The following is a 20,185-nucleotide window of genomic DNA, read 5'->3' as shown; positions in this document are numbered from 1 at the left end:
TCCTGGGTGAAAGTCATGTTTGTACATCCCATTTATCCTCCTCCTACGCAGAGTTTGAACAGCTTGCGTAAGTACTTGAATGAAGTATAACAAGAATCAAACAAGCCACACACACACACGTGGAAGGCCATGATCGCACTAAATAAGCATTTCAATGAGAGAAAAAAAATAAATAGAAAAAAAATAAAATAAAAAAGCAGAGGACTCTGGAGGTTTGAGTTTTAAATTCATGATGTCCCAGCATTAGCCTCGGGTATTCTGGTGACAGTTCAAGCAGTCTTGCAGAAAAGCACCTGCAGAAGGTCAAAGCTTCATGACGAAGCGGCTCAGACTACCATTCAGTCCCACATTAACAGGATGAGGGGTCTCATCGTTTCACAGAGAAAGAGCATGCAGTGTGTTGGACTGTTTGACGAGGCTTTGTTTACTCATTCCGACAATGTCTCTTCTCCCTCTGTGTGCTGTCAACACCTGAACCCAACCCTTCCCAAACATGCACATGGACACAGATTGCCATCAGACATGACGGTGAGATGTGTTGCCACGCGATGCGTCTCAAATTAAAAGAAAATGTCTCTGCGCATGATTTAGAGACCAAATAAAACTGTAAACAAAAAAGCTAATTAAGCAAAAAAAAATGTCCAGGGGTAAAGGAGAAAAGAGGAAAAATAATGCAAAGAGTAGGGAGATAGAAAGATAAAGATGAGATAACGGAACAGCAAACAGTTATCATCCCCAGACGGGCTCAGTCTAATGGGCGTATGTTGTGACTGGAAGCGTGCAATTAATTCAGCAAGGTCTGCAGGGCCAACTGTAAAATTATATTTGGGAAACATCCTGCTGAAATATTAAGTTCAGCCGGGGCTTTCTGAAACGCGACTTGTTTTCAACCTCCCTCTCATAAACACTGAATTTAGGACTTGTGTTTGTGGACATAACCAAGGGATTAGCAACTCCTGGTAATATCACTCTCTGCTAACTCACTTCTCTCCCTGGTATGTATTGCTGCAGTGACATTCATGAGTATTCCACTGTTAAGATACATATTTATACCCACAGTCGGCTACTACACTAACTAACCATAACAAACTAATTAATTGACCTGGATCTATACCCATCCATGTCACAAGTACAAGAGCATTTGAAGTACTATAAAAGAACAAGAAAGGGATGATGTTGAGATTGGTGCTTTGGGACAAACAGACATGGACTTAAATCTAGAAGACACCTGTTCAAGTCCCCTTTGAAGTAGTTGAAAGTCTTTTTTGAAAGGAGACTGCATGTAATGAGGGCAAAACTGACATGCCCAACACTGTGTATCTTTATTTACCAAACCCATTCGGGATTATTAGGAATTTACTTTAGAATTACTTTTTAATTATTTTACTTTGAATTAGTTGCACGTCACTTTAGATTAAAAAAAAAAAAATCTATTTCAGTTTAATGTTAAAAGCGTGCATCAGAGTTTTAGACCTTTTCCTCTGTCAGATGGCTTTATGTCACATTATGTGCATGTGATTATTCTGATTTGGTTGTTGGCTGTGGGGACGTTTACCTCAGGTTCTGGCTTATGGTCCTGCTTCTGACAGGAGCAGCTTCGTGACTCACAGCTTACCTCACACCACTCGCACGCAACACATTATTTATTTCCCGAGGTGCCGTCGGTCTCTGTCGGTGTGCGAGCCAACCTCTAATAAGCTATCACAGCTGCAGAGCGATGCTTCTTGCAACTTGGGAGAGAGAGAGAGAGAAGCCTGCAATTATGCAAAGAACACACTGGCTATACCCTCGTGCACGGAGGATCCCGTCACGTGCACGATCCCAGGATGTCCAACCACTCATCGCACAGCTTCTCTCCACCAGACAGCGCTTAACACAATATTTGTGTTTGTCCAGTGTTCCCTGAAAACAACATAGTTCTTTCTAAAGTGTTGGCAGCCACGGAGAGGGTGGCTGTGAATGCGTCACCCACCCACCTGTGAAGAGCTTTTCAAGTGCATCGGGTGTGTGTGTGTGTGTGTGTGTGTGTGAGGAAGGCATGCCCAGCAACACTTTCGATCTTTATTTAGTACTTCAATGCGACCCTGGCAGCTCATGCACACAAAGACATCATCCAATCATGTTCCGGTGAGGGAGCTGAAACGTATAAGAACAATATAATAAATGTACCAATGTTGAGTCCTCATGATCATTTATTAATGAGTCTAATCCTCATGCTATTTAGCTGATCAACAGTTGGTTGTTGTAATATGCAAATAAGTACAGAAATATGCCAAGAAAGACAGGGAAAAGAAGACTGCAAGCTAGTAAATATCTGTATCCAACTGTAAAGCAAGGAATCTGTGTGTGTTTTCGTTACATATCTCAAGAACAGTTCATCCGATCTTCTTTAAAACTTGGCGGATGTATTGCTGGGGGCCGTGCAGTGTTGAAGATGTGCAATAAGCTGTTCATCGAGCCAAATTTCACAATTGTTTTATGAAAAAAGGGACTGCATTCACACATTTGGTTTTGGAGAGGAACACCGAATATAAAAACTATTTTTTTTGTATCTTTAAGAATACTCAGTAGAGCATTCCTGTAAGACTGAGGAGTGCCACTGCAGTTGTGTGCAGTTAGTTTGTATTGTACTAGTTTTCACTGTGGGTTTACTCCAGTTTATTCAACTGTTCACCGACCTAAGGAGAAGTACTGTCCAAATAGAGCAATAAAGTCATGCAGATAAATGAGTAAAGAGTGGAACACAATGTTCCTCAGTGCTACTGGCAGTTTTGCATGCTAGCATCTCCTAATGGCGACACTACCTAGTAATTATGTAGTGTCACTGACCTGCAAACAGCACACAGTTCACTCTTCAGACAAACACTGACGATATCTTGTGCTTGTGATCTTGTTGAGTTCGTTAAACAGGCTCCAGCACTAGAATACAGCAGTCGCAGTGTCAAAGGTGGAGTCTCATTTGTGAAATGATGGTTTTATTGTCACAAAAGACACTTGCTCGCTGAAGCATTTAACCTTTCACTGTTTCATCACAGTAGCCGGTAGACTGGGCACTATGTGAACCTTCCATTTGCAAGTGTTTGTTCATCTGTGAGAAGGCTCAGCGCTGGTGCCAGGGCTATAAATCCAGTGCTCTGTATTTCATTTGTGACGTACATCATTTGAAATATACCCAAAAAACTGCTGCCAGTCACACTCCAAAATGATGGTTGTCAAATTTCATTTGAATTACCAACAAATTGTAAAACAACTGAAAATGTTGGACTTTATTTATTTTAGACTGAGTAAACAAAAAACGAATTGTTTGATATACATTTTGCTAGCTGACTACTGGGCTGCACGGTGGTGTAGTGGCTAGCACTGTCGCCTCACAGCAAGAGGGCCGCGGGTTCAATTCCCGGTCGGAGCGGTCCTTCTGTGTGGAGTTTGCATGTTCTCCCCGTGGCAGCGTGGGTTCTCTCCGGGCTCTCTGGCTTCTTCCCACAGTCCAAAGACATGCTGCAGGTTAATTGATCTCTAAATTGCCCATAGGTGTGAATGTGAGAGTGAATGGTTGTATGTCCCTACATGTGCCCTCGATGGACTGGCGGCCTGTCCAGGGTGTCCCCTGCCTTCGCCCTATGTCAGCTGGGATAGGCTCCAACGCCCCCGCGACCCTAATGAGGATAAGCGGTATTGAAAATGGATGGATGGCTGACTACTGTCACTGGTCATTTTAAATCAACTCTAGCTAGTTAACCTTTACTTTGTTTTTACAGACTCTTTTAAATACATGCTGAGGCTAAAGTTGTTAGCATTGTTACTTAACACGTTATTTCAGAGTTCACAGGAGCAACTTCTCCCTGACATGCTGTTTTTTTTGGTGATGGCTTCAGCGACGCTGCAGTCTGACCGCTGCATGATTCAACAACGCACAACAATGATATGGAAAAAGGAACCAGTTTTGCGCGTGCACATACACACACAAAAATACCAATTTACACCCGCAGGCCCTTATCGGTAAACAGTGTTGTGTGCACAGTGGCAATGGACGGACCTCCGTGTATTTGAGTGGCCCTTCCTGCATTAGTCCTGGTCCAGTGTCAGTTTACATGCCCGTACTAATGCATGAGGCTCCTATGAGAGGGAAGAGGTGGACGTGTGAGTGGGTTTGTGGGTGCGTTGCTTTTATACATCCTCAAGATGTTCTTATGGCAGCGGTGGACACAGAAGCAACATACTTATTCAAATCAGGACAGAAAGGAGGCCTCATCTATTTTCATAATGTATCACATCATTATCATAAGTAACAGCATGCCTTTATATTGGTGATTCCCATCATTCGTAGAACTAATGTGACCAATAGTTTGGTTCGGAACAATATGTGCTTTCAGTCAATAGTGCGATACAATTTACACCTGTTTGATATTCTGCACCTTAACATCAGAATTTCATTACATGCCGAACACCTTTTAAAAAAGGTAGCGCTTCAGGCCAAAGAAAAGAGAGTAAAATAACCAATGGAGCACAGGAAGCCCCCCCCCCCCACCACCTGAGATGTCCACTGAGCTAAAGAGAAATATTGACAAAGAACATAAAGAATAAAGTATAGCACAATGTACCCCCCTGTCTGACTCCCCTGCTGACCCCTGATCCCATGCGGTCTTCATGACAACGTATGAGTGGATGTAGCTGCAGCAGAGCTACTTACGGAGGAGCACAGGTCATCCAGGAGGGACAGGGAGGAGGGGAGCAGACTCCGGGGCCTCTCCACTCAGGTTTCCCTCGCCTTCCCAGCTGTCACTCACGTTGAGGTAAAATCCACAAGATTGCAGGCAGCTCTCTCTTCACCGTGATGGACAGACGGCTGAAAAGAATGGACCGGCCTGCTCACGAGTCCCTGCGACGGCTCACCCGCCGTCCTCTATAGCAGAAGCACTGCAAGCTGCTTCGCCGGCCAGATGACAGGGAAGACTAAACACAGAGAGAGGCATACAGTGGAGACAGCTCAGGAGAGGAGAAACTGCTGCTCACAAGTGTTTTATAATCAGCCCCTGGCTCCTCCCTCCACCAGGCCCGCCCTCGTTGGTATGGCAACGGCCAATCACCACTCGGCATGGCACAAGCCTCCTCCACTGTTGACAGGATGCTCACACAGCACACAACTATGAAATTGTGTGTATGTTTGTGAAAGCATGTATGCAAAAGTGTTAATGTGAGTGTGTGTAGTCTGAACCCATGTACTCATGCGCATAAAAACTGTATATTTGTATGTATCTACATATGTGTGTGTGTGCATGAATGTGTGAACGATATCTGTGTTTGCTTGCAGGTGTGAAAACACCAGCGTATGTGTCGAGTTTGTGTTTTGTTTTTGCGTGGCTTATCAGCAATACAGCTTTTCTTTTTATCTATGAGCGTTCCTGTTGGTCATGCCATTAGCACGAGCAGCCCGAGCACAGCAGTGTGACAGTTAGAAAGCAAAAGAGAGCAGCTGCCGATAGCATGAAATACACACAGATAAGTTGAAGTCGCTGTGTTAAGACGTGCAGCCAAGTTCATGTCTGGCTTGGTTATTATGTTGAACAAAAAAGAGTTACAACTGCAAGTTTTGATCACGTGCGTTTTGAGGCGCGAGGGTTACATACTGTACCTGTCTTTGTGAATCACACCTCTGTTGCAGAACCCTTTGTGAGGTACAGACGTACTGTGTGATTTCCATCTCACAGCATTTGTTTTGCACTGCAATTTCACACATTCAAGTCTTTTCTTGGCGTGAGGTGACAGCGAGGGCTCTGAAGTTTGAGCCAAGACGGGAAAGGTGACTTGCATAGTATGGATAGTCACCATAAACAAATGTAACAAAAGAGGTGTCTGTTTCATAAAGCAGGAGCTTTCAGTTATTCTAGGCTTACCTCAGTATTGTATTGATTTATTGTCAGTAAGTTATTGTAAAACAACGTACTGTAAAATAAGGCACTCTCGATAACGGGATAATAAATTGTACCTATTGCTACTATTAATAATTGGTTTTCTAATAAAGCCATGTCCAGCCCTCAGGAGTTTTTCTGCTTGAACCTCGGTCCATAACAATTTGATAACGACTACCCTTTTTCTTTTGTACACAGATTTACAGAAACAAGAGGCCATATTGCCCAGCGCTAATTAGTAATTTGGCAGAGAGATCTTTCTTTAAAATAATAGCAATAGTTTTAAGTCCAATAGTGCAACTGTTCTGTTGATCGTGGCTGCACTGATTCAACTCAAAGCTCAGAGAACGAGGAAACATCCCTCCTGCAGCATGTGAGTCATCAACTATCACGGTCCATTTCAAATAGATTGGGTTCCATAAAGAGTATTTGTGTGTTCAGTAAAGTGATGATTAATGGCAGCACAAACATGAAAATATGACTTATTGTGCAGAAACGGGGACGCAGGCCCTCTTGTGGTTTGGTACTGCACACACACTCACACACTCACACTCACACACACACAGACACACGCACACATGCATATATACACACACACACACACACACACAGACACAGACACACACACATGCATACATACTGGAATGAGAACAGGAAGGGGGAAATAAAGATTGAACAGATTAGTTGGCGTGCTACAGAATTAAGAGAAATCCCTTTGGCGCTCTTTGCTGCGGCCTACGCTCAACATGTTGTACTTGTTTCGCTTCTCCCTCCTCTTCATCTCCGTCAACATGAAATTATGGTAATGCAGTTTTCATGGTCATCCAAATTGCTTATGGGTGTGTGCATATGTGCTGTAAATTCACATGCTGTGCTTTGTCTATGTTCCCTTACATTTTTACATAATGCGAACAAGAACAAACAAGGAAATGTTGATGATTTAAAGAGCAGGTTGGTCGTGAAGGGAAGAATAAAAGCTGTTTGGCAATTCAATACATCTGTTTGCTGAATCCAACATTAGGAGCCCATTGAGGTCCCATGTACGCCTGTAGTAGAGATACTAAATAAGATGAAACTGTCTTTTTCACTCATGAACAGATGTGTGTTGCTGTCACACCAGCAGAGCTGCTGTCACCATAAATCATTACACTTGTCAGTTTCCGGTAACCAGATGTCACAGTTTGTGGGGGATTGTCCCGGTTTCAAAAGTCCCGACAAACATCTGTAAAACACTCAAATGGCCCGGTTTCTGTACATAAAGAGTGGACATAGTCGTCGTGACGTCAACAATTGTTTTTTGTGGACTACGGTTTAGAAGTCTGGAGTTTGGCATTTTGGCCATCACCATCTTAGATTTTGACTGTTGATATCTTGTTTTTTTGCAACGAGTAAACGGAATGGACTCTATTTGGACTGTGGAGTGATACCGTTGTTGATGTCAATCACAAATTAGCCACGCACTCAAGCATACCCTGCTTTGTGGTCTAATTGACTTTTATTTATACAATATCCGGCATTTAGTCGGCCATTTAGCTGGTAGCCTGCACCTCTGCACACTGACGACATGGAGTTGAACTGGCCATTGTGGAAACTAAACCAGCCACGATTTGTAAACAAGAAGTCACACGGACTCATGTAAGCCATGAGAGACACGCCATCCTGCATCTTCCCGCACAGATGGGGGGGGGGGGGGTTAAACCGGTAAAGCCATGCTGCACAACACTGCACATGAAGACTTATTTATCTTCTCTGGTGGTCATGATGATCTCACGGAACTCACAAAAAGAAAGTTTGATAAGAGTATTAATTGAAGAAACAAATAGGTAACTACAAATAAGGGGAATACGATGTGATGTTGAACTGTCCCTTTAAACCAAGTCTGTTTGCATTTTCTTCCACAAAACTAAGGCAAGCCCCCCACAGGATGACTGTCTAAACAGATTTATGTCCCAACAAAATGAGTAATACATACACACACACAAACACCACTTAATACACAACAATGAACAGGGTTGGTTGAACAGCCTGACTAAGAACATTCTTCAGTGTTATTAGATTATCTATCTCTCTCTCTCTCTCTCTCAGGGACGTAGTGTACACGCACAGAGCATTACCGAAAAATGTAAATCTATCCCGGGGAGCTAAAGTGGATCTCTCTCTCTCTCTGGAGCGTGAGGTCGGAGGTTGGGAGCGGAGAGCGTCATGTCTGGAGTTGACGGTGTTTTTCCAGTGTGTCTTGTAGTCAGTGTGAGAGCAGTGTATGTGGCGGTGTTGAGTGTGGTACTGTGTGCACGAGGGGGGTTTGGTGGGTTGAGTGTGGGCGTTTGCGAGCCGCCGGCGCGCGCTAGCGACGTGCTAACGGCAGGCTAGCGGCGGGCTAGCGGCGGGCTAGCGGAGTGCTAGCGGAGTTAGCACGCCGAGATGGACTTAAGCTGGCTCACACGCAGGCACGGGATTCGGTTTATGCCGGTGTTCCCGTGCTCTGTGGAGGACTGCAGCCTGGCGGTGGGGGAGGTGGTGGGCTACAGCAGCGTGAAGTCCGCTGCCCGCATGAATAAGGCCGTGGTCATATTCTTGGACAGCATCATTAAAGTCAACACGGTGGTGGAGAGCGGGGTCGTGGTGTTCGACACGCACGTCCCCGTCTCTCCCCTGGTCACAGCGGCGGTGACGGTGGCGAACGTACCGCCGTTCGTGAAGGACGAGGTACTGATGGGGGAGCTGTCGAAGCACGGGAGGGTCACGTCCCAGGTGAGGAAGATGTCCAGGAGCAGCTCTCCACTATTGAAACACGTGGTGTCGCACAGGAGGCAATGTTTCATGCTGCTTCATGGCAGGAGCGAAGACTTGGACATCACTTTCACGGTGAGAGCTGATAACTCTCTTTTTATCATTTATGCAAAAACTGACAATATGAAGTGTTTTAACTGGGATGGAAGGGCATCTGAGCAGGGCCTCGGAGGAAGGCTGGTGGACAGGACGACACCAGGGGGGACCCCAAAGACGGAGGGGACACTGAGCGGGGTCGGGAGCAGCAACAGGAGGAGGCAGGTGGAGTGAAGCAGGTGAACACAGAGGGGGGGAGTGGGGTGAAGCAGGTGAACACAGGGGGGAAGTGGGGTGAAGCAGGTGAACACAGAGGGGGGAAGTGGGGGGAAGCAGGTGAACACAGAAGGGGCTGAGGTGGGTCAGCAGGAGGAAGAAGAAGAGGAAGGGGCTGAGATGGGTCAACAGGAGGAGGAAGGGGCTGAGATGGGTCAGCAGGAGGAGGAGGAAGAGGAAGAAGAAGGGGCTGAGGTGGCCCAGGAAATGGAGGGGGAGAGGGCAGGTGTAGTACTGCAGGTGGAAGAAGAGGGGGCAGGGGCGGCTCAGGGGGGAGCACATATTCAGGAGGACAGCCAGGGGTGCACTGGAGGACAGGTGGATGTGGGTAGGGGGCAGGAAAGAGGAGGGAATGAAAAGTGTGGGCAGGACAAGCAGGTCATGGTAGGAGACAGTGAGGTGGAAATGGAGGAGGGTTAGGAGAAGCTTCATCCTCTGAAGAGGAAGGCCAGGGGGGACGAGGAAGGCTCGCAAAAAAAAAGGGAGCTTTGGGCAAAGGGTACGAGTCGGAGTCCAGTATGGATGAGGACTCTGTGGTAGAGAGTGGGTCCTCTGATAACAGTGACTCTCTGAGGGAATATAGTCTGGCCAGGCTGAAATGGTTCCTCAAAGACACAAAGAATAGGAAGTGTGAAGTGGAGAAGCACTTCACCGATCTCCCAAAACTCATTAAATCTATTCGGCTTCACATGAAGGACAAGACAAAGAGAGGGTTTACATGCCAAGAGATTTATAGACTTCAGAAGATCAGGACAGTGGTAAATAAAGGGCTGAAGGAGGAGGCTGACAGCCAAGCACAGGAGGCCGGAGATCCGGAGGAGCAGCCCGGAGGAGCAGCCCGGAGGAGCAGCCCGGATGAGCGGCCCGGAGGCGCGACTCAGCCCAGAGGAGGAGAAACCTTGACTGAAACTATGGCATTGAAACGGGGTCTCAGGACCACCAGCGGACAGAAGCGTTGCGTTTGTTGGTTTTGGTTGTTTTTGTTGTTTGATTTGGTTTTGAAGTGAGTGCAATGTTCTGTTTTTTTTTTTTTTTTTTATGTAAAATAAAGGTTTTCTAAAAAATCTCTCTCTCGCTCTCTCTCTCTTCCTTTCGTCCAAAGCTGGTTGAAGCCTCACAGTTCCAGGTACACGGTGAATAAACATCACATCATCCATGCCAATTTTGACCAAAGACATCTGCACAGGACAAACACAATCTAAAAAATGCAATGCATGGCAATGATTCTGAAAAAGCTTTATAGATAAATGAAAGATTCAGTCTCACACGGAAAATGAAATCACAGGGAATTGTTTATACAGAATGCAGAAACTGTTGATCATTTGCATCAGGTTTATTACCAGGCGATGGTTATTTTCTGCAAGCAGTAATTGTTGTGCTTGTCATTTACCTAATTATGTTGGTGGGGAGACAACATTTTTTTATAAATATATATATATATATATATATATATATATACACACACAGATCAGTGTGTTTTACGCAATAGACAAGTAAGAGCTAGATTTACATATGTTTATCATTTTATGGATGTATACAATTATATTTTTAATCTAACTTAAATAAAAGGATTGGATGTATGTGTATGTATGTATGTATGCATGCAACAATACCGAATTAAGCTCGATACTGACTCAAAAAACTGGATCAGTGACAATTGGGCAGATATTTTTAGATTCTCTGTATATGTACTTTTAACAGCATTTATTTGAAGTTAATCTTTTCAAATATTTTTTTTAGTTATTTTGCTATATCAAAAAGGTTTACAATGGAATTTTAGTTATTAAGACTTTTTACCAAGTTGGTTGTGAATTTATTATTTTAATAACAAATGCAATTCTGCAAATCTATGTATTTATTTGTCATCGCCTCTCAACAGACAAAAGGCTCTAATGGAGACTGAAAGATATTAAAGAATGCCAAGCCCAGTTACTAAGAAAAAAAAACATAAACTTGGGAGAAATCCCAGCCAAAAACAACAAAAGATGGGGGAAGTCACTGAGTGAGTACCGGAGTGGGCCAACAATCTCATCCCCCGAAACCTTCAAAGTTATGAAGACTGAACTCAACAAACTGATAATTGAACTACCGGTGATGTTGTAACAACGCACCGTTGTTTCAAACAGACAGTGAGTGACAGAGATTGTATTGATGTCTGAATGCGTGCACATAAATATACTGCCAAGCTAAAGATTGCAACAACTCACCTCTTCGTGTTTCCTCTTCCCAGGGTGTTTCGGGAAAAATAGTTCCCCAGGGCCTGTTATGTTCAAAAATCTTTGGGTGGACCCGAAGAAATATCCGGAGATGGAAAATTATAATAAAAAGTTTTTTTTTTTTTGGTTTAATCAAAAATATTACCAATAATGAATAAGGGTTCTGATACAGAGCATAACCCTCAGCCGAGGGAACAATACAAATAAATGAAGCTTCATCTGAAACCTCTTCTGGACTCCCAATCTGCTCCTTTACCTCCAAGGCCACTCGGTCATGTTGGATCTCCAGCCCAAACTAAAGCAACAAACTAAAGTATCAAAAAACATTTGTAGGATGGTCAGTGTCTCGTTCAAGGACACTTCGCCATGCGGGCAGTAGCAGCCGTAGATCAAACCGCCAACCTGGAGGTTTAAACAACCCTCTCTACCCACTGAGCCACGGACGCCCCCCAAGAAACATAGATCCCCGAGCGAGATTAAAAACAAGATATTGGGTTTATATTTAATTTGCTGTAACCACTCGCCGACCAAGGCGCTTCATGTGTAGCAATAGTTTTTGGAAAACAATGAAGGTCAACAAATCTATATCAAGCTTTGGTTACATAGACACTACTTGATAGATTCAAATAGTTTTCTTGTCATTGATTTTGGTCTTTGAATGGGATATGTTGACAATAACAAGATGGATTATTACCCGCCAGCCTTATCCTTTAGAGACTGGCAGCTGCTAATGACACCAAACACACACACGCACACAATTCACATACTAGAATTTTAGCAGATGTCAGAATGTCTTTTAATAATTAACAACATACTGTGGCAGTATGTAGACTGCAGAGAGAGCACACAGACACACACACACACACACACACACACACACACACACACACACACACACACACAGAGCACACAGCACACCCACCACCATGACACAGGAGCTCCCAGGCTCACCGAGGCCGTCTCGATCAGCCAAATGAGATTTTCCCTGCAGCGAGACAGATGGGGGGGCAGTTTCCTCCCTCCGGATCGAGCGAACGCAGTGAGAGGTAGAGCGCTGCAGAATAGCTCACCTCTCAGCAGGAGGATAGATTCACCTCCTCCTGCCTCTCAGCACTGCTGGGACCTTAAGATTCTCTCTCAACAGCACCACCTCCGATACAGACCAGCAGGGTTTATGATCGGTAACAGCGGCTCTCTCTCATGCATCTCCGGTATTTGCTGTTGCTCGAGATATCTGATAAACTAAAGTGGCAAATGTGTGGGTTACTCTTTGAACCGCTGCGTATTCATCTCCTATATTCATCTCCTGTATTCACTACTGCCAGTCAAAAAACACCCCGTCTAACTGCCACCAGAGAAAGTTGCAATAAAATCGTCCGCACGAGTTTGGCTGACTTTCAAATCATTCGTATGTGGATCTGTTTATTTTCTTTCACAACAGTCCAAATCACATGGAATTGGATCTTATCAATTGTGATTATAAATTACAGATTTTTTTTTGCAACGTAACCTCAGTCCGAACATCGGTATTCTTATAAACCAACCTTTAGCCTCACGGAGAACTAACAGTGGCGCTACATCAAGCAGCAAAGGGCCACCTATTTAGTTAGTGGTGTCATTATGTAATGCTCTAGGAACTAAACTGATAACAATTAAGCTAAGCAGGGGGAAATTATTGGTTGATCCATCACATAGCACGTTTGCTTTGCTGCCATTAATTAGAGCAGCACGACACGATGACTACGCTTACCTGCACACTAATAGTCCACTATAATTCATAATATTTCAAATTTGAAATGGTTCTTGTTAGCAGCATATTCCAATCAGATGTTTCAAACAACCTTATTCCGAATGTTGCATTTTCGGATATGTGGGATATTGATATTATTCAGGTTTTAGAATCGTTATTTGGACACGTGTACAGTGACATAATGCGTCTCAGTTGTTGTTTTGAGAGCAGTTTGTGACATGCGGCTTCTTGCCACAGACTGGGATACCAATAGATTTTTGCCCAAATACGCAGCACTTTCAAAGAATGTGATTGAAGTAAGGAAAGCAGGAGGAGAAGTCTGCCACTGGTTACATTAATCAGAGTATACATGGCTGACCTCACAGACCTCTCATTTTCCTGGCTGAAGCCACAACTGTCACTGGCTGATTTTTAATCGCTCTAGCGATTGCTATGCTCTGGCTCATGATTCAGTCAAAGAAGGACACAGGGTTCGAAACATTTATTTATAAGTTGGCTATCAACATAAATAACACAGTGTTGTGTCGGAATCAGTTATGTAGGTGTATGCGAGGATGAGTTAGGAATGTTGCAAGCTGAAAACTAACAACCCTCCTTAGGGGAGGAGAACACCTTGAGTCTCTCATTTCCCAGTTTGTAGATCCTCGTTTCTTTTCCTCGCCCCCTCTCCTCATTAGTGCTGAATGCAAGATAATGTTTTTATTGATATAACAATTTGATGAGAGCAGCTGTTTGCGCTTGTAAATATAATTTCACGATTATAGCAGTTGAATTCAATGTAGCCTACATTCAATAAGTAATACCAAGGTGAAATCAAATTAAGGAATGCGGTTAGAACAGAGCCTTACGAGACGAACTCTGGGAACTGGTCGAAACATGTTTCAGTCAGAATTTTTAAGTGTTACTGTCTAACTAAACCTGTAGAAAACATAAAGTCTTCAAAAAAAAGGCATTTGATAGCTTCATACATTATACCATACGCCACTTACGTTACCCTCAACTCTGATGAGTAATGATATCATCTGGAACTGTTATTACACAATAATTGTGTTAGCTAATTATATTGTAAATCTTGGCCATGGGCACATAGACTGTATATAAGAAGTAACGTCTCCCATTGTGGGCTACGGTTTTGAAGCTTTGAATTTGACGTGTTGGCTGTCGCCATCTTTTTGTTTGTCACAAGTGACCATATTTGGACGAAAGGGTGATACAAGTTAGAGAATAAAGCAGAATATGCTTTAAGTCAAGGCTTTTTGACTCTAAATGGACCATCATTTATTAAATGAACATCATGCTATATTAAAGAAGACTTAAACTAGAGATTGAGACCATAAACTATTGTTTACAATGTTTACTTAGGTCATTTTCTCATAGACTTCCATGCAATCTGACTTCTTTTTGCAACCAGAGGAGTCCCTGATGGCCATTAGAAATAATACAAGTTTAAGGCACTTAAGCATTGGCTTCACTTTTCCGACCCAGAGGCTACTTTTTTTACGCAGTCTGTGGTTGGAACTTACCCAAGGTTACTTCTGTAACTCACGCCCCACTTTGGAGGAAGAAAAATGTTCATGCCCCAACAAAATTGCAACAAAACGGTCCATGCTTAATTTGTATTGAAACACCAAACATGTTGTGGCTCCTCCATCTGTGCTTTTATAAATAATAGAATAAAGAAAATTGCTATCACTTTTAAGTAAAGCAGATTTCTCTAGCAGACAAAAACAAATAAAATGTGCAATCACTTTGTTAGAACAATGTACATACAGTTATATCTGTGCAAAAAATAACTAATATTAGGCAAGAAAATTGCTTATTGGGGCTGCAATTAACCTTTTTTGCACTGAATATTTGTTAAAGATAAAAAACAATAAAATGCAACCTGTGAAAAACTAAACAAAACAAGTTCAAATATTTGGCATAAAGAGAAATATTAACCAAATTAGTGCAGATATGTTTGAGCCATCACGTTTTATCAGTATTAAATTGATACAATTCACCAGGTCCCACGACTGAAACACAGTTCTCAATAAAGTTCTTTAAATAAAATAATTCAGCATTTTGCCCCACCTGTAATACCACTGCACCCCACTAGAGGGTTGCGCCCCACAGTGTGAGAAATACTGCTGTAACTAAAGCCGTACAATCTTAAATTAACGGTTTACATTATGAATCCATTTCTTACACTTTGCTCTTGTTTGTTTGCATATGCAGAGTCACTCTCACTAATGCCGCATGCAGCATGAGGAGAAACCCAAAGCTCGACGGGCCATCTGTGCCTAGTTACAGTTGCTATGATCAGACAATTGATGTTCAGGGAGGGATTAGGCAAGTTGTTAATGCTTCTCTCTGAGATTTTAACATGGAACATTTTTTCCAACATGACGACTTTTATTGGTTATTTATGCTGTTAATTTACCATATGTATTTGCTAGTCACTGTGCTGCGATCAATGTCATCTTACAGTTGGATCAATGCAAAATTCTGTATTATCCCACTGGCCAAAATGTCACCGTCCTCATTATTTTTCAAATGTTGCTCTCGTTCCTTCAACAAAGGATTTGTAATCACTCTCTAATTGGTCCCGTTTGTGTATGTGTGTTTGCGTGAAAGCCCACATTGTTGATATCAAGTCAATTTTCATAATGAATAATGCAGTCCAGGCTTTGAAGACACAGAGATGAAAGAAGTTGTGAGTGTTGGGGCTCAGGCAGATGGCTGCGAAGAGAGACGACAAAAAGAGTGGTTAATAACTAGCTAAAAGAAGGCCAGTGGCTTGTCTTCACTTCTGAACACTGTTTTCATATGTCAATGTCTGCCTCGGTGAATTCCAGACGGACAGACAGATGGATAGATAGATATAGAAGCAAGAATGCCACACAGCACACCATGCATTCATGTACTTCACCCACTAGTTTTGGTTGTAGGCCTAGTTTGATGAGTTCTTGAAGCGTGGTCCCCACACCAGACGTCATGAAGCTAAATGGAAAAAAATAAAACGCAATAACAAATCCCATTTGAGGAGTTGAATCTGACGGCTCCATGAGAGGGGAGAAACGGACAGAAGGTGGAAAGACAGCCGGAAAGACAGCCAACACCTTCTCACACCCAACAACCTTCTCAAATACCAATGCTTGGTCAGTGGCCGTTCCAATGTGATCTGTAATACGTGACATTGACAGCGACTTCTGAACAGCGTATAACATGTTGCTGTTAAAATGAGGTTAAGTGTAGGCAACAAAACAAACATTAGGTTGATGAAAAAAGTCACAAACTTCACAATAACTCAAGAAAACTTTGAGACACGAACATCGGTCTCCTGATTGAAAGTCTTGCATTTGTTTGATCCATCCTTCTCCTCTTCTGTCCAACGTTGTCTTTCTCAATGTTAGCATCCACGTACGTTTGTCCACCACGTAGGTGGGTCCTTATTGTCTTCCCATTGGCATTAGATTGCATGGCGGGGAAACAGAACTTTTAACACATTACACGCCGCCAACAAGTAAAGCACTGTTAACAGATCGTGGTCATTTTAATATATTTTTGTGTGTGTGTGTATCTGGTTTCTCCAACACTTCAACTATTGACGCTTTAGGTTCCCCTTTAGCGTCAGTTCTAGACTTGTCTGTGATGGTGTGTATTACGTGCATTGTGTTTGCAAGATATTATTTCAACGTAGGTTTACTTTTTCCGTTTACTTGGTAGGGTGAGACTACAAAAATGGTGGGGTTTGGGTAAAAATTAAGTACGCTTGCTTTACGTAAAACAAGTCTTCGCTGAACTGGTTTCACACTGGTGACGGACAGCCGTCTTCTGTGCGAAAGTCTGCTTTAGTTTGACCCAACCATTCCCCCCCGACCGAAGCCGACTATCTCGCTGTCCAATAATGACCACATATGGGTTTACATTGGAGGTAGTTGGAAGCCTGGCGAGTCGGTGACCTCGTGTCTGTATTTGATGAGTTTGGAGGGAGAACGGGTCGACAAGTAGAAGAGACCCGGCACAGTCGTCAACCAGAATGACGGCGGTGATACAAGGTGAGCGCTAATCACAGGACTTTTCTCTCTCAGTGTAACCTCTGTAATTACAGTTGCAAGTGAGTTTAATAAAGAAATGTTCCCTTCTCACTGTCAGACAGCACATCAAAAACAGATAATTATCGTTGGCCCCGCAGAGTCCCGCACACTCACAAACACACACAATACTTCTCTGCAGTGCTGGAAATTGCATAGACCTTTTCTGTACATGGGGATACTCAATACACCTGAGTCCCGTTCAGCTCTGTCTGTCAAATCGTTTTTAAATGTTTCTTTTTTAGAAATGGTCCACAAATGTGCCCTCTCTCATTTTCTTATTCTCTCTGTACCCTGTACTCTGAGCCTCTGATATTTCGACTTGCCTTTAGGCTACTAGCTTTTTCATCTTTACATTAGTTAAGACCCCAGGCCTGCATTATAGAGAAACATCAGACAAACCTTGTATTTGAGACTTAAAAGATAGTTCTCTTTCTTTCTTTCTCACTGCAAACACAAGCTGGCTAAAAGTAGCTGTTATGTAACAATTCTTCAGGAATGTTGTTGATAATAATTTGCACCTTTTTTGGTTACATGTTCTTTTGTCACAGCAGAACATTTCATAACAGCTTCCTAGGCTCAAGTGTGTGTGCCGGCAGATGCTGGAGTAACAGACTGTGGTTTGCTCAGGGCTCTACCTCCTTTGACGTTAATTAGGCTAGCTGACGCTAATTACTACTGTCCACTGTCAGGGAAGAAGAGTTCTCTGGATGTCTACTGGGCCGCTCTCGACTGTGTTCAAGGACGTGCAGCTGCTGCAGTTGTGTGTGGGAGAGTTTGAGTTGGTTAGCATTCATGCTCAGTTATCTGAATAGAAGCAGAATTTAAAAGGATTACCAAAATAATTATAAGATGATAAGAATTGTACATTTATATATTTATCTACATCTATTTACACTAAGCACCCATATACTCATTTATAAATACAACACACTTACATACAACAAGCCGCAAAAAAAAAAAACGTCATTGTCATTTTCATCTTTCTGACGGCTCTTGTTAGAAATGTTAGAACATCAAATGTTAGAAAAAGACAGTTAAAACTCAAAGGGTTTAATCAACAGCAACACAAAACACTACAAAGAAAAAAAAACAGAACAAAGCCCAAAGACTTGAGTCCATACCTCTTTTGTCCCATTGAGATCTGCGTTGTATCTGTCTCACTGCTGTAGGCACGGTTGCTGCTTTCGCATTAACATCTGAAGAAAATGATTAAAACTAAATTCCTCCATTCATTGAAGTTGGATAAAACCCTTTCAGCTAAAAATCCCTTTGTCATCTTTTCGTTTCATGGATACATTTCAAGAAAGGGGAGTGTAAACACAGTGATTAATCTGCTCAGGGGCACAGTCTTTCCTCTGTGAGGTTGCACGTTAAAGCAAGTCGTCAGGTCCTTAGTGAGAACAAGGATTGAGTCTATGAGGATAGAGACCTGAATGAGGTCAGTCGGGGTACAGGACCTGAGGATCTGTATCCTCATTTCCTGCACCTTCACTCATCCCTCAGTTCACATCTCTGCTAGATGAATCAATACACTGATGCAACACCAATTTGACAGCGACAAGCTGTTATAATTGCAATCTGTATGCGTGACACATGCTTTATGAAGTATTGTGGTAAATCAGTTCGTATTGTACTGAGAATGTTGTCGGTTTGATCATCATTGTCAATCAAGTCTAAGTGTCTAAACAGGATCAAATTCTGAAATTTTTTTGACGGACGTGGATGAACTGCAACTTGACTGGTTGACCGAGGCATACACCTGCAAGGTGGTCATTTTTGTTTAAAAGATGACCATAATTGTTCCCAAACTTTTGTTTAAAAGATGACCATAATTGTTGCCTAACTTTAGTTAAAAAGATGACCATAATCTGGTTGTAGATGTTTTTCTGACTGAGGTATGTGCACCTGTGTGAACTGGGATGTGATGACTTGAGTCTTAGTTTTGGTTTTACTCATTTTTTTTATTGTCTGTCACTGTTTTATGTTGTATGTCTGAAACTTTGTTGAATGTGCTATTGCTGTCTTGGCCAGGACACTCTTGTAAAGGATTTTTTTAAATCTCAATGAGGCTTTTCCTGGTTAAATAAATTGAAATAAAAATTAAATAAATAAATAATTGTTTTATAACTTTAACCCAAAGGCACTTATTGCAACCAAAACCGTGAAGTTTCCCCAAACCTGACCAAACACATTTTGTTGTTAAAATTTGGACAACTTGTTGATGGTCTTCACACCCGTCCACCAACATATTGACCTCCGCTTCACAGCGGCTACCGTCAGAGCTACTGGCACATAATGCGTTGCCATCTCACCATGTCACGACAAACTGATTGGATTGGGAGCTGACACAGTCATGTGGACACAAAGCAGACGCAAAGGATAAACTGAGGCATCCTTAGTTCGCCCATTGATTGCTTACTGACATCCGAGCTAACTTTCACCTGTCGTGGCCTATTTGAAAAAAGCTAAAAGAATAATACCGTACGTGCTTCACAACCAGGTTCAGTAGAGTGGAAATGATCTTCTGTTGGGGTTTATTGACTGTAGTGCCACTGGTCTGTAATGAATATTTCTCCCGAGGACAGGACCTGAAACAACTGACCACAACTAATAGATGTCCACATGTGGACCTAAAATTACTTTTTGGTGGCAGCAGTAGATGTTTTCCTATTCAAACTGTCAAAAGCCTGTTATCACTGTTTTGCAGAAAGCCTGTATTCCCAGAACACCTCAGAGGGTGGCTGCGGTCGAATAGTCCTTTTTGCTTTTGAAGGTTCCTAACTGTGTGAGATGACCCGGAAGTGTCAAAGTGGCCGCCTTGATAAGAGCTGTTTCGAATTCTCTAAATGCAAAGGAAAGGCGCTTCAATGCTTCCTTAATTAGCTTCTTTAGCAAAGGAAACACTGGAAACTTCTTTTACGAAAGGAAAGTAGATCATTCCGCCCCACGATTCCATGCGACTACAACATTTATAGTGACGCACCGTTCGCCCGTTTATGAGGAATAAACCATCAAATGCAGATCATACAAGTAACCGTTTCTATGACTGTGAACTTTCAATTATCTGTTAAACCTGGTGGCAAACTATGAAACGTTACATTGCTGTTGCTGAAAACTGCTCTAAACTGA

The 20,185-nt window shown here is 42.7% G+C and overlaps 1 protein-coding gene across 1 annotated transcript in view; it reads right to left on the bottom strand.

Moving 5' to 3' along the window:
- The window catches only part of cdk18 (cyclin dependent kinase 18), a 35,235-nt gene extending 30,466 nt beyond the window's left edge, over window positions 1-4,769 (bottom strand). Inside the window, exon 1 of the mRNA XM_034532853.1 lies at window positions 4,691-4,769. The gene's annotated coding sequence lies outside the window, so the exon portion shown is untranslated. The remainder of the gene's footprint in view (window positions 1-4,690) is intronic.
- Window positions 4,770-20,185: the final 15,416 nt, after the last annotated feature.

The sequence above is a fragment of the Cyclopterus lumpus genome, chromosome 5 (assembly GCF_009769545.1).
Source record: "Cyclopterus lumpus isolate fCycLum1 chromosome 5, fCycLum1.pri, whole genome shotgun sequence".
Taxonomy (NCBI): Eukaryota; Metazoa; Chordata; class Actinopteri; order Perciformes; family Cyclopteridae; genus Cyclopterus; species Cyclopterus lumpus.
This window is presented reverse-complemented; position numbering and strand designations above follow the sequence as displayed.